This window comes from Trachypithecus francoisi, unplaced genomic scaffold, assembly GCF_009764315.1.
Source record: "Trachypithecus francoisi isolate TF-2019V2 unplaced genomic scaffold, Tfra_2.0 Lachesis_group6, whole genome shotgun sequence".
Classification (NCBI taxonomy): Eukaryota; Metazoa; Chordata; class Mammalia; order Primates; family Cercopithecidae; genus Trachypithecus; species Trachypithecus francoisi.
The window spans coordinates 87,673,885-87,688,161 of record NW_022681471.1 but is presented as its reverse complement, the minus strand read 5'-3'; the positions used below and the strand labels follow the sequence as shown (position 1 = coordinate 87,688,161).

The window sequence follows — 14,277 nt, the reverse complement described above, 5'->3', positions numbered from 1 at the left end:
AGGCTTTTGGCATTATTTACAAGCCTATGAGATTTCTGATTTGTATGCTCATATACGTAACAGGTTGCAAGTTGTATTATTTTTTAAGTGTCTACATCCAGGGTATGAGGTTTCTGAGCTCTTTGTTGGTATGTCTCAGGGTCGAGGCCTTTGATCTGTTTGCAGGTGTATGTCCCAGGATTGTGGCTCTCTTATCACTTTGTGGGTGTGTACCCCAAGATGTCAAGTATCTTTAATTATTCTGGTTGTATTTGCCAGGATGTGAGATAGCTAACATGTTGTGGGGGTTCCTTGTTGCAGGATTTTAGACCTGATCCATTTGGCTATATTTCTCAGATGAAGTCTCTGATCTATTTTTGTGTGTATATTACAGTATGAGAGTTTTTAAAAAATATGTTGGCTGGGTATGGTGGCTCACACCTATAATCCGAGCACTTTGGGAGGCTGAGGTGGAAGGATCACTTGATCCCAGGAGTTTGAGACCAGCCTGGGCAACATAGTGAGACCCTGTCTGTACAAAAAATAAACAATTAGCCAGACTTGGTGGCGTACCTGTAGTCCCAGCTGCTGGGGAGGCTAAGGTGAGAGGATCTGCCTGAGCCCGGAGTTCGAGGCTGCAGTGAGTCTTTATCGCACCACTGCACTCCAGCCCGGTAACAGAGTGAGACCCTGTCTCAAACAAACAAACAAACAAACAAACAAACAAAACCTCTTTTGCTTGCTTATCAGGGTATGAAGTCTGTTCTGTTTGTGGGTGTATGTCCCAATTTGTGAGATCCCAGACCTGTTTGTGGGTGTATGTCCCAGAACACATGTGTGTCTGCTCTCTTTAGATGTATGTCTCAAGGTAGGAGGTCTATGGTCACTTTTTAGATGTATAACTCAGGATAGGTATGTGAGCTGTTTGTGGTGTGTGTCCCAGCATTTCAGGTCTCTGAGCTTTCTGGAAGAGTGTGAAGTCTCCCATTATTTGTGCATGTATGTTTTTGTTGTGTTGACTTAAGGCCTTCGAAGATACCCATGTCCTAATCTTTGGAAACTGTGATGTGACCTTACATGCTAAAAGGTACCTTGCAAACAACATGGATGGAGCTGGAGGCCATTATCCTAAGTAAAATGACTCAAACAGAAAGTCAAAAACTGCATGTTCTCACTTATAAGTGGGAACTAAACAGTGGGTACACATGGACATACAGAGTAGAATAATAGACACTGGGGACTCCAAAGATGTGAGAGTGGGAGAGGGGTGAGGGATGAAATACTACCTATTGTATACAGAGTACATTATTCGGTGGTAGGTACACTAAAAGCCTAGACTTCACCACTACACAAGATATCCATGTAACGTAACTGTACTTGTTACACCTAAATCTATAAAAATTTATATCTAAATTAATATATAAAAATTAAGTGCTTGCTTCAGCAGCACATATACTAAAATTAGAATGATACACAGAAGATTAGTATGGCCCCTGTGCAAGGATGACATGCAAATTCGTGAAGCGTTCCAGAAAATTTTTAAAAAATTAAATTATTTGGCCGGGTGTGGTGGCTCACGCCTGTAATCCCAGCACTTTGGGAGGTGGAGGCAGGTAGATCACGAGGTCAGGAGATCGAGACCATCCTGGCTAACACGGTGAAACCCCGTCTCTACCAAAACTGCAAAAAATTAGCTGGGCGTGGTGGCGGGCACCTGTAGTCCCAGCTACTAGGGAGGCTGAGGCAGGAAATGGCGTGAACCCGGGAGGCGGAGCTTGCAGTGAGCCGAGATCACGCCACTGCACTCCACCTGGGCAACTGAGCGAGACTCTGTCTCAAAAAAAAAAAAAAAGATAATAAATAAATTATTTTAAAAATGTTTATTAAAAACATTTTTTTTAAGGCCAGCGCAGTGGCTCATGCCTGTAATCCCAGCATTTTGGGAGGCTGAGGTGGCGGATCACTTGAGATCAGGAGTTTGAGACCAGCCTGGCCAACATGGTGAACCCCTGTCTCTACAAAAATAGAAAAATTAGATGGGTGTGGTGGTGCACGCCTATAATCCCAGGCACTCGGGAGACTGAAGCAGAAGAGAGAATCGCTTGAGCCTGGGAAGTGGAGGTTGCAGTGAGCAGAGATGGTGCCACTGCACTCTAACCTGGGTGACAGAGTGAGATGCCATCTCAAAAAAAAAAATTTTTTTTTTAAAGGTACCTTGCAGATGTGATTAAATTAAGCATCTTGAGATGGGGATATTTTCTTGGATTTTCACTGAATGTAATGACACAGACTGAGTCAGAGACAGCGATATGATGACACAAGTGTTTGTGGATGTGGGTCCCAGCTCACGAAGTCCTTGCACTGTTCATGGGAGTATATCCCAGGAGGTGAAATCTCTAATTGTTTGTGCACACCTGTCTGTGGTTGGCTGAATAAAGCATCCCTCAAAGATGTCCAGTGAAAGAGATATGACCAGGGAGCCCTAAATGATGGAAGGGAATGTGATGGTGGAAGCACAGTCACAGAAGGAGATGCCATGACAGAGGCAGACATCAGAGAGCAATTTGAAGATGAACTGCTGTCAGTTGTGAAGATGGAGAAGGGGGAAAGGGATGAAGGACTGTAGGCAGCTCTAGAACCCAGAAAAACGCAAAGAAACGTGCTCTCTTAGAGTCTCCAGAAAGAAGACAGCTCTGTTGACACCTAACTTTAGTACCCTAAGGCCCATTCTGGGTTTTCTACCCTACACAGATGTAATATAATAAATAAATATGTGTTTTTTCACAGCACTAAGATTGTGGTGATTTGTTACAACAATAAGAAATGAGCACCTTGTCCAAGGTGCATGATGTCTCTGTCCGGTTGTTAGTGAACATGCCAAGATGTGAACCCCCAATCTGTTTGTGAGTGTGTGTTATTTATTTATTTATTTATTTTTGAGATGGAGTCTTGCTCTGTCGTCCAGGCTGGAGTGCAGTGGCACAATCTTGGCACAATGCAACCTCTGCCTCCTGGGTTCAAGCGATTCTTCTGCCTCAGCTTCCCCAGTAGCTGGGATTACAGGCATGTGCCACCACGCCTGGCTAATATTTGTATTTTTAGTAGAGACAGCGTTTCACCATGTTGGTCAGGCTGGTCTCGAACTCCTGACCTCAGGTGATCCACCCACCTCAGCATCCCAAAGTGCTAGGATTACAGGCGTGAGGCACCATGCCCAGCTGAGTGCGTGTCTTATGTGGTGGGTCTTTCATCTGTGTGTAGGTGTATGAACCAGGGAGGAGGTCTCTGACCTGTTTGAGAGTGTCTGTCCCTCAATTTGTGTTCTCTGAGGTTTCTGTGGGTATATGTCTCAGGATATGAGGTCTCTGACCTGTTTGTGGGTGAATGTCCTAGGATGTGAGGTCTCTTGGCTGATTTGGGGTGTATGTTCCAGTATGTGAGGTATCTGAGGTATTTGTGGGTGGTCGTGTTTGGGGTTTGGGTCTCTGATGTTTTGTAGGTATTTCTGAAATATGAGATCTCAGATTCATTGAAAATCTTTATGCAGGTTGAGCCTCACAAATTTGAAAATCCAAACTCTGAAATGCTTCAAAACCAAAACTTGGCCGGGCATGGTGGCTCATGCCTGTCATTCCAACATTTGGGAGGCCAAGGCGGGAAGATGGCGTGAGCCCAGGATTTCAAGACTAGCCTGGCCAACATGTTGAAACCCCATCTCTACTAAAAATACAAAACTTAGCTGGGTGTGGTGGTGCGCACCTGTAATCCCAGCTACTCAGGAGGCTGAGGCAGGAGAATCACTTGAACCTGGGAGGTGGAGGTTGCAGTGAGCCGTGATCCCACCACTGCACTCCAGCCTGGGCAACAGGCTCAAAGGAAACGCTCATTGGAGCATTTTAGATTTCAGGTGTGGGATGCTCAACTGGAATGCACATATTCAAAAAATTGAAAAAAATCAAACTACAAAACACTTCTGGTCCCAAGCATTTGGATAAGGGATATTCAACCTGTACCAGGAGAGATGCTGCTCTGATCTGTTTAGATGTGTATCTCCAAGTGTGAGGTGTGAAATATCAGAGACCTCAAGCCTTACATAATATATTCACAATATTTATTATTTTTCATTTTTGTGAGTTATATATTAATCTAATATAATCATAATTTTGTTATATTAATCTAATGTATTTAATTATATATTTTATATTTATCTAATATAATTATAATATATTATATAACATATAATATAACATAATTATTCATAATTATAAATATTGTGAACATATATACACTATATAATATATAATATAGTAATATATTTTATAATATATATATGTTCTCAATATTTATAATTGTGAATTATAATTACTGTATGATTATATTATATCCTAATATATCAGTATATTAACATATAGCATATGTTAAGTATATATTCTATATACATAATAGTATATATAATATGTTAACATATTGACATGAACAGATAACTGTATAGTATATATTATATTTATATATATACCATAATATAATATATATTACTATATAATACAACATATAATATATTATGGTTGTATTATATAGTAATATAAATATTATATTATGCATGGCTTGAGGTCTCTGATATTTGTGGGTTTATATCCCAGGGATATGAACTCTAAATTCTCTGTGGGTGTATTCTGAAGATGTTAGGTGTATACTCAGTCTCTGGCTGTTTGTTCTAGAATGTGAGATCTCTTCTTTGATTGTGGGTGTATGTTACAAGTTGAGATCTCTGTTCTGTTTGTGGATATCTTGGGGTGTGAGGTCTCTGATCTGTTTGTGATTAATGTATTGCAGGAATTGTGGTCTCTCATCTCTTTGTGGGTGTATTTCTCAGATGAGGCCTCCATTCTACTTTTGCTTTTATATTGCAGTATTTAAGTTTCTAATCTCCTCATGTGTGTTTGTCAAGGGTGTGAAGTATCTTCTGTTTGTGATTATATGTCCCAATGTGTGAAGTCCCCACCCTCTTTGTGGGTATATGACACAGAACATGTGCTTCACTTCTTTTTTGGATGCATGTCCAAGGGTGGGAGGTCCCTGATCCCTTTGGAATTATACAACATAGGATGTGGAGTCTTTGAGTTGCTTATGTGTGGTGGATACCTCAGCAAATGATGTTTTTCATTGCTTGTAGATGTATATCTTGGTCGGGGAGTGAAGGTTCCCGAAATATGTCCACATCCTTATATCATTGGAACGTGTGAATGTGACTTTACATGTTAAAAGGTCCTTGCAAATGTGATTAAGTAATCGTCTTGAGATGTGGGGATGGTTCTGGATTTCCCAGGTGAGCCCAGTGTTATCACAAGGGTCCTTAGAGGAGAGAGCTGGATAGTCCAAGTCAGAGAAACAGATGTGATGCCAGAAGCAGATATCAGAGAGATAGAGATTTGAAGATGAAATGCTCCTGGCTTGAAGGTGGAGGAAGGGCCACAAGCCAAGGAACGCAAGCAGCTCTAGAAACTGGAAAAGACAGGATACAGATTCTCCCCTAGAGCCTCCAGGAGTAGTGCAGCTCTGCTGACACTGTGATTTTAGCCCTTTGAAACCCATTTTTTTCTTCTGACCTGCAGAAAAGTAAGATAATAAATACGTGTGTTTTATGATGTTATGATTATGATTTGTTACAGCATTGATCTCTGTTTATTGGTACACATCCCAGGATGTGAACTCCATGATCTGTTTGTGAGTGTATATCTGATGGTGGAAGTCTCTGATCTGTGTGCAGGTGTATGAACCACATTGAGAGGTCTCTGAATGTTGAGGGTGTGTCCCAGAATCTGTGATCTCTGAGCTGTTTGTGTGTGCATGTCCTAGGATGTGACATCTCTGAGCTGATTTTTGGGAGTACATTCCAGTAGGTGAAGTCTTTGAGATATTTAAGGATTCTGTTCCAGGTTGTTAGGTCTGTCATCTGTTTGGGGGTGTTTCCTGTGACATGAGGTTTCTGATTTGTTTGGTTACATATGTACCAGGATGTTAGGTTGTTAGGTGTCTGGTCTGTTTAGGTTTATATGTCTAGGGTGTGAGGTTTCTGAGCTCTTTGTGGGTGTATGTCTCAGGATTGAGGCCTCTGATCTGCTTGCTGGTAAAGAAATGTCCCAGCACGTGAGCTCTCTGATCTGCTCATGGTTCTGTGTTACGAGATGTCAGGTCTATTTCTGGTATTTTCCTAACCTGTGAGGTCTCTGACTTCATTGGAGTTGTACATTGCAGGATTTGAGATATCTGTTTGTGGGTGTGTGTCTTAGGAGTGTATGGTCTCTGCATTGCTTGTGGAGTATATCCCAGGACGTGAACTTTCTGATCAGTTCGTTATATATGACTCAGGGCTGAGGTTTCTGATCTGTTTGTGGATTGTGTTGCGGAGTTTGATGCCTGTGGTCTCTTTATGGGTTCATGTGCAGGTTGTAAGGCCTCTACTCTGTTTGTGGGTGCATATCCCAGGATTTCAGTTCCCTGACCTGTTTGATGCTGTATGGCACATAATCTGAGGGCTCTGCACTATTTTTGGTATTTGAGGTCTCTGATCTGTTGTGGTTACATGTCCATGTTGTGAGGTCTGTTATCTATTTGTCAGTATATGTGCCAGGATGTGAACTCCCTGATACACATGTAGGGGTGTATCTGATGTGAATTCTGTGATCTATTTGCAGGAGAATGAACCAGGGTGGAAGGTCTTTAACTTCTTTGAGGATATGTGTCCCAGAATATGAATTCTCTGATCTATTTCTGGATTCATGTCCTAGGATGAGTGATCTCTAATCTAGTTGGGTATGTGTGTCCAGGAAAGAAAGTTTGTGAACCCTTTGTGGTTTCAGGTCCCGTGGCCTCTGATGTTCATGGATACATGTCCAGTTTGTGATGTCTCTGATCTGTTGGTGTATGTCTCAGGATGTGAATTCCCTGATCTGTTGTGGGTGGTGTCTGATGGTGTGAAATGTCTGATGTGTTCACTGGTGAATGAACCACTGTGTGAAGTCTTTGACCTTTGTTGAGGGTTTTATCGTAGGATCTGAGTTTTCTGATCCGTTTGTAAAAGCATACCCTAGGAGATGTTTCATCTTTGAGCTCTTTATGGATGTACATCCCAGGATGTGAGTTCTCTGAGCTGTTGGGGCATACGTGTTCTAATGTTCTAGGTTATCAGATCTCTGAAGGTTTTTTTAGGTTTATTTTCAAGCATATGTGATTTATATGCTGGCATATATATTCATATATATATGTAACAATATAGCTGTCCCTCAATATCTGTGGGTTGGGGAATTGGTTCCAGGAGCCCTGTGTATACCAAAATCCATGAACGATCAAGTACCTTATATAAAATGATATGGTATTTGCATGTAACCTATGTAAATTCTTCTGTATAGATAATCTCAAGATTTCTTATAATACCTGACACAATGCTATGTAAGTAGTTGTTATACTACATTGTTTTTATTTGTATTATTTTTACTATGTTTTTAAATTATTTTTTCCCTCAGTGTTTTTGATCCAGAGTTGGTTGAATCCGAAGGCCGATAGTAGATATAATGTATATATTGTATGTGTGTGTGTATAATATATATCCTGATTTGTTGAGGTGTATATGTGTCCAAGCTGTGAAGTTATTGAGCTATTTGTGGGTTATTTCCCTTGGTTTGAAAACCTCTGACCTGTTTGGAAGTATGTCTCAGAATATAAGCTCTCTGATCTCTTTATGGGTGTATGTTGCAAGATTTCAGGTCTGTGATCTATTTGTGGCTCTTTTTTCTAGCACGTGAGGTCTCTGGCTTGATTATGGGTGCTTATTGCAGGATTGAGACCTCTGATTTGTTTATGGGTATCTATCTCAGGTTGCAAGGTCTCTGATCTGTTTGTGGCTATATGCCTCAAGATGTCAGGTCTGTATACCTATTCTGCATATATACCCTGCAGGTAAGGTCTCTAGGCTGTTTGTAGTTTCATGTTGCAGGATTCAAGGTCTCCGATCTCTTTTTGGTTGTGTTTCTTACATGAGGTCTGTGATCTGTTTGCTAGTGAATGTCACAGTATGTGAGTGTCTCTTTTGTGTGTATTTGTCAAGGATGTGAGGTCTAATTCAACATGTTCCGGATTGTAAGGTACCTAACCTGTTATTGGGTTATGTCTGAGAATGTTTCTTTCTGCAGTGTGCGTGTGTATGTCCCAGGTTTGGAGATTTGATCTGTTGGGGGTGTATTTTGCAGTGTGTGGGGCCCCTGATATCTTCGTGGGTATACATCCTATTATGTCAGGTCCATGTTCTCTTTGAGTGTGTATGTCCCAGATGATGAGTTCTCTTATGTGTTTGTGAGTTGAATTCCAAGTGATTGAAGACTCTGAGTATTTTTTGGTATATGTCCCAGAATGTGTCTCTGCTCTTTTGGATGTCTGTTAGAGAGTGGGAGGTGTCTGATCTATTTGGAAGTGTATGACTCAGGATGTAAAGTCTGTGAATTGTTTGTGTGTGTATGTAGGTCTCTGGTAGCTAATGGTACCCCAAAGATGTCCACTTCCTAATCCCTGAAACCTACAATTATGCTAATTTACATGGAAAGGGGGACTTTGCAAAGGTGATTGTGAGGGACTTCGCAGAGGTGACTTTGTAGAAGTTAAGCATCCTGTGATGGGGATGCTTATCCTAGATTAACGGGGCAGTCCCAGTGTAATCACAGGTGTCCTCATATGAGGGAGGTGTGAAGGCAAGAGTCAGAGAGGGCTATGTAGTGATGGAAGTAGAGAAAAGATGATGGACAACATATACAGAGATCAAAGAGAGCTAGAGATAGATGGATACAAGGAGAGACAGAGATGGGGAGAAGGAAGAAGGGGGTGGAGAAAGAGAGAGAGAGACAGACAGAGAGAGAGAGAGAGAGAGAAAGACTGAAGGTGAAACAGACCTCTGGCTTTGAAGATGGAGGAAGGGGCCATGAGCTCAGGAATGTAGGCAGCCTACAGAAATTGGATTATCTGGCCAGGCATGATGGCCCAAGCCTGTAATCCCAGTACTTTAGGAGGCCGAGGTAGGCGGATCACAAGGTCAGGAGATGGAGACCATCCTGGCCAACCTGTTGAAAACCCATCTCTACTAAAAATACAAAAATTAGCTGGGCGTGGTGGTGCGTGCCTGTAATCCCAGCTCCTCAGGAGGCTGAGGCAGGAGAATCGTTTGAACCAGGGAGTCGGAGGTTGCACTGAGCCAAGATCACGCCACTGCACTCCAGCCTGGTGATAGAGCGAGACTCTGTCTCAAAAAAAAAAAAGAAAGAGAAAAAAAAAAGAAAAAAAAGAAAAGAAAAAAGAAATTGGATTCTCCTCAAGGAACTCCAGAAAGAAGTCAGCTTTGCCAACACCTTGACTTTGACTTTTACCCTGTAAGACTCTTTGTCGGAAATGTAAGATCATTGTAAGATTGTAAGTTTTTTTTTTTTTTTTTTTTTGGTGACAGAGTCTCACTCTCTCGCTCAGGTTGGAGTGCAGTGGTGCCACGTCAGCTCACTGCAACCTCTGCCTCCCAGGCCCAAGTGATTCTCGTACCTCAGCCTCCCGAGTAGCTGGGACTACAGGCGCCCGCTATCACTCCCGGCTTATTTTTGTATTTTTAGTAGAGACGAGAGAGGTTTTGCCACGTTGGCCAGGCTAGTCTCGAACTCCTGGGCTCAAGGGATCTGCCTACCTCAGCCTCCCAAAAGGCCGGGATTACAGATATGAGCCACCCCCAGCTGAGATAATAAATTTGCATTGCTTTATGACAAAAAGCTTTTTAGTGGTTTGTTTCAGCAGCAATAGAAAATCAATACAGTGTCTCAGGTTGTGCTGTCTCTATCTGGTTGTCAGAATGTGAACTCCATGATCTATTTGTAAGGGTGTGTGTTTGATAGTGGAGGTCGCTGATTTCTGTGCAGGTCTCTGATCTGATTATCTATTTGGTGGTGTGTGTCCCAGAATTTGTGCTCTCAGCTTTTGTGGAGGAGCGTATGCTCTAGGATGAGACATTTCCAATCTGATTTTGTGTACATGTGCCAGCGTGTGAGTTTTCTGATCTGTTGAGGTGCGTATGTCTAGGGTGTAAGGATTCCAAGCTCTTTGTGAGTATATGTCCTTTTTCTTGGAATTCTTGCCCTGTTTCTGGGTTTATGTCCCAAGATGTGAGACTCCCTGATTTGTCTGTCTCTGTGTCATGGAGTGAAGCCTCTGGTATGTCTGCTGGTGAATGAAGCAGAGAGTGAGGTCTCTCACCTCTTTTTTTGTTTGTTTTTTTGAGATGGAGTCTCACTCTGTCGCCCAGGCTGGAGTGCAATGGTGCGATCTTGGCTTACTGCAACTGCCGCCTGGCAGGTTCAAGCAATTCTCCTGCCTCAGCCTCCCAAGTAGCTGGGACCACAGGTGCATGTCACCATGCCTGGCTAATTTTTGTATTTTTAGTAGAGAACGGGGTTTCGCCATGTTGAACAGGCTGGTCTCGAACTCCTGACCTCAGGTGATCCGCCCACCTTGGCCTCCCAAAGTGCTGGGATTATAGGCATGAGCTACCGCGCCCAGCCTCTCACCTCTTTGAGCGGGTTCTCTCAGGAAGTGAGTTCTCTGATCTAATTCTAAATGGTTGGCCTAGGATATGAGGTCTTTGATCTGTTTGTGGGTATATATCCCTGGCATGAATTTTCTGAGCTGTTTTGCCAATATTTGGGGGTACTTATGATAAGCATATAAAATTTCTGGTTTGTGTGCTGGTATTTATAGCAGAAGTCAGGTTTTGTTGGGGTACATGTATCCATAATGTGAGGTTTTGGAGCACTCTGTGGGAGACCTCTGATCTCCTCTTGGGTCTGTACCCAAAGACAGCAGGTCTCTGTACTTTTTCAGGAGTATTTTCTGCATGTGAGGCCTGTGACCTGGTGGTTCGTGTCGTGGTATTAGAGGTCTCTGGTGTGGTTTCTGGTTGTTTCTCAGATAAGTCTGATCCATTTGTGCGTGTGTGTCATAGTATGTGAGTGTGTCATCTCCTCAGGGTGTTTGTAGAGGGTGTGAGTCCCATTCTCTTTGTGGTTTTATGTCTAATTTGTGAGGTTCCTGGCCTGTCTGTGGGTGTCTGTCAGTGAATGTGTTTTTTGTGTTCTTTGTGTCTGTGTGTCAAAGTCAGAAGTCTAGTCTGTTCGAGGGTGTTTGTCCAGGATGTGGGGTCCCTGATCTCTTCGCTAGTGTCTGTCCCAGCGTGTCAGGTTCTGGTTCTCTTTGAGAATGTACTTGGCAGAGTGTGGTTCTCTTATGTCTTTGTGGGTTTAATTCCCAGGGTGTGAGGATATGAGCATCATTTGGCGTATGCCCCAGAGTGTGTGGCTCTCTGATCTTTTTGGATTGATGTCCAGGAGTGGGAGTTCTCCGATCCCTTTGGAGGTCTATGACTCCAGCTGTGAGATCTGTGAGCCGTTCATGGGTGAAAGTCCCAGATGTGAGGGTTCTCTTTGTGCATGTATGTTCTGTTTCGTCAGATGATAGATCCCCAAATACGTCCTCACCTCATTCCTGGAGCTTGTTAATATGTTGTCTTACCTGGAAAGGGGACTTTGCAAATACATATTAGGTAAGCATCCTGAGATGAGGGCAGTTATCCTGGACAATCCAGGTGGGCCCACTGTCATCACAAGAGTCTTCATATGAGGAAGGTAGGACCTTCAGGGTCTGAGAAGACTGTGTGTGTCACATCAGAGAGGTCCATGTGATGACGGAAGTAGAGTCACAGAAGGTGATGCGATGACAGAAGCAGAGGTCAGAGAGAGAAATTTGAAGCCAAAACTCTTGAATCATCTGATCTCTTGGGAGTTATGCTGTAAGATGTCATGTCTACCATCTGTTTATGGGTGTGTTTTTCAGCATATGAAGTGTGACTGGATTATGGTTGTATACTGCAGGATTTGAAGTCTCTGATCTGTTTGTTTTTGTATGCTCCAGGATGTGAGATCTCTGAGCCATTTGTCCATGTACGTTGCTGGAGTGGAGGTCTCTGATCTGTGTGAGTGCATGTCCACGTTGTAAGGTCTCTAATCTTTTTGTCAGTGTATATATCCCATGATGTGAGCCCTCTGATCTGTTTGCAACTATATTCCAAGATGTCAGTTATCTATAGGTATCTGGGTATGCGTGTGTCTCGGGGTCTGTTATCTGTATTCTCTTTATGGGTGTGACCTTCCCTAGATGTGAGGTCTTTGATTTGTTTGTCATTGTATGTTTCAAGATGCAAGATTTGTGAATGGTTTGTGGGTGTGTTTTGCAGGATTTTATGTCTGTGATCTGTTTGAGGTTGTGTGTCATAGGATGTGAGGTTTCTGATCTTTTTCTGGGCAAATTTCCTAGCATGCGAGGTCTGTGAACATTTTGTCAGTGTCCCAGGCTATGTTATCTCTGATCTCTTCACATGTATTGCCAAGCGTTTAATGTCTCTGATTTGTTTTTTGCTGTTTGTTCCAGGACGTGAAACCCCAAACTGTCTGTGGATATGTGTCCCAGGGTGCGTGGTCTCTGATCTGTTTGTGGATTTGTATATCCCAGTGTTTGTTTACTGTCTGTGGATTCATTTCCCAGGATTTTTTTAGTGTATTTCCTAGGTTGTGCATTTATCTGGTCTTTCTCAATGTATATCCCAGGGTGGACAGTATCTGTTCCTTTGTGGTGTATATTCCTTGGTTTATGATCTCTGATCCTTTGTGGTTTATATTTTAGGATGTGAAGTCTCTGTTGTGACTGTGGGTGTGTGTCCTAAGACGTAAATTCTCTGGCCTCTTTTTGGGTTTATGTTCCAGGATGACAGGTCGTCCATCTAGCCCTATGTGTATTTCTAGCCTGCAAGGTCTGTTACCTATTTGTGGGTGTAAGTCCAAGGGTATGAATTCTCTGATCTCTTTGAGGATCAGTGTCCCAGAATGTCAAGTCTCTGGTTTGGTGATGGGTGTATGTCAAGATGTGAGCTCTCTGATCTCCTTGTGGTTGTATGTCTCAGGATGTGAGGGTTCTGATCTGTTCTTGTATGTTTGTCAGCAGTGTATAATCTCTTATCTGTTTGTGGCTCTGTGTCCCAGGTTGTGAGGTTCTGACCTGTCTTGATTTCTTTGTCCCAGCATGCGAGATCTCTGAGGTATTTGGGTTTATGTCCCAGGAATTGAGTCTCTGGTTTCTTTGTGAATGTGTGCCCCAATTAATATGTGAGGTCCCTGATGTAGTCTTTGGTTTATTTCCCAAGGTGTGAGTGCTCTGATCTACTCATGGGTATATGTCCTGGCATGTGAAGTGTCTGGTATTTTTATGTGTATGTGTCTCAGGGACTGAGTTCGGTGATCTGTTTGTGGGTATAAGGCCCCAGATGTTAGTTCTCTGAAATATTTGTGGGTGTATGTCTCAGTTTGTGTGGTTTTTGATCTTTCTGTGAGTATGTCACAGGATGTGAGGTCCCCATTCTTTTTGGGTGTGTGTTTCCTAGAATTTGAATTTTCTGAGCTCTGTGTGTGTGTGTGTGTGCGTGCATGTCACAGGGTTGAGGTCCCTGGTCTGTTTGTTGGTGTATGTCCAGGATGTGAGGTCTCTGATCTCTTTGGGTGTGTACGTCCCACAATTTGAGGCCTCTGAATTAGTTGATATTCTGCATCCAGCATATTCATTATCTGAATTGTATTTTGGGGTCTATACTCTTAAGTCTCAGAAGGATTCTGAATCCTGAATTCGAGGGTTCTGCGCTTTTTTGGTCTACATTCCAGGGGGGTGAGTTCACTGGGCTGTTTTGCGGGCTGTTTACATTGTGAGGTCTCTGAGCTGTTTGTCTACTGGTGTCCTAGGATACATGGTCCCTGAGCTCTTTTGGTTTCAAAGTCCCTTGACCTGTTTGGAATATATTTTCAGGTGTGAAGTCTCTGTTCCTTTTCAGAGGGCTCAGTTCCGGGGTTTGATATATCTGACTCATTAGGGGTTTGTTCCAGGGTTAAGGTCTCTGAGCTTTTAATGGGTGCGTGTTCGCCAGTGAGTGAGTTTTCAAAGGTGTTTGAAGGTCTATAGGTGTGAAATTTCTTAACTCTCTGGTTGTCCCTGTGCAGAGTATGATGTCTCTGAACTATTTAGCAGTCTCTCTTTTCAGGTGTGAGGTTTTGTACCCTTGTATGAGAACTCTGATGTATTTGAGTATCACCCCCGAACTGTTTTGAGCCAATGTCCCAAACGAATGAGTTCTCTGTGATGCCGTGGGTTTTGTCCTAGGGTTGATTTTTCTGAGCAGTT

At 42.7% G+C, this 14,277-nt stretch overlaps 1 long non-coding RNA gene and 1 other non-coding gene across 2 annotated transcripts in view; both read left to right on the top strand.

Annotated features, from left to right (window-relative positions):
• The window catches only part of LOC117078275, a 40,588-nt gene that overhangs the window by 11,934 nt on the left and 14,377 nt on the right, over positions 1-14,277 (top strand). The window lies entirely within an intron of this gene.
• Positions 1,411-1,517, top strand: LOC117078594. Its single transcript, XR_004435043.1, has one exon. It is a non-coding gene; the product is annotated as a U6 spliceosomal RNA (small nuclear RNA).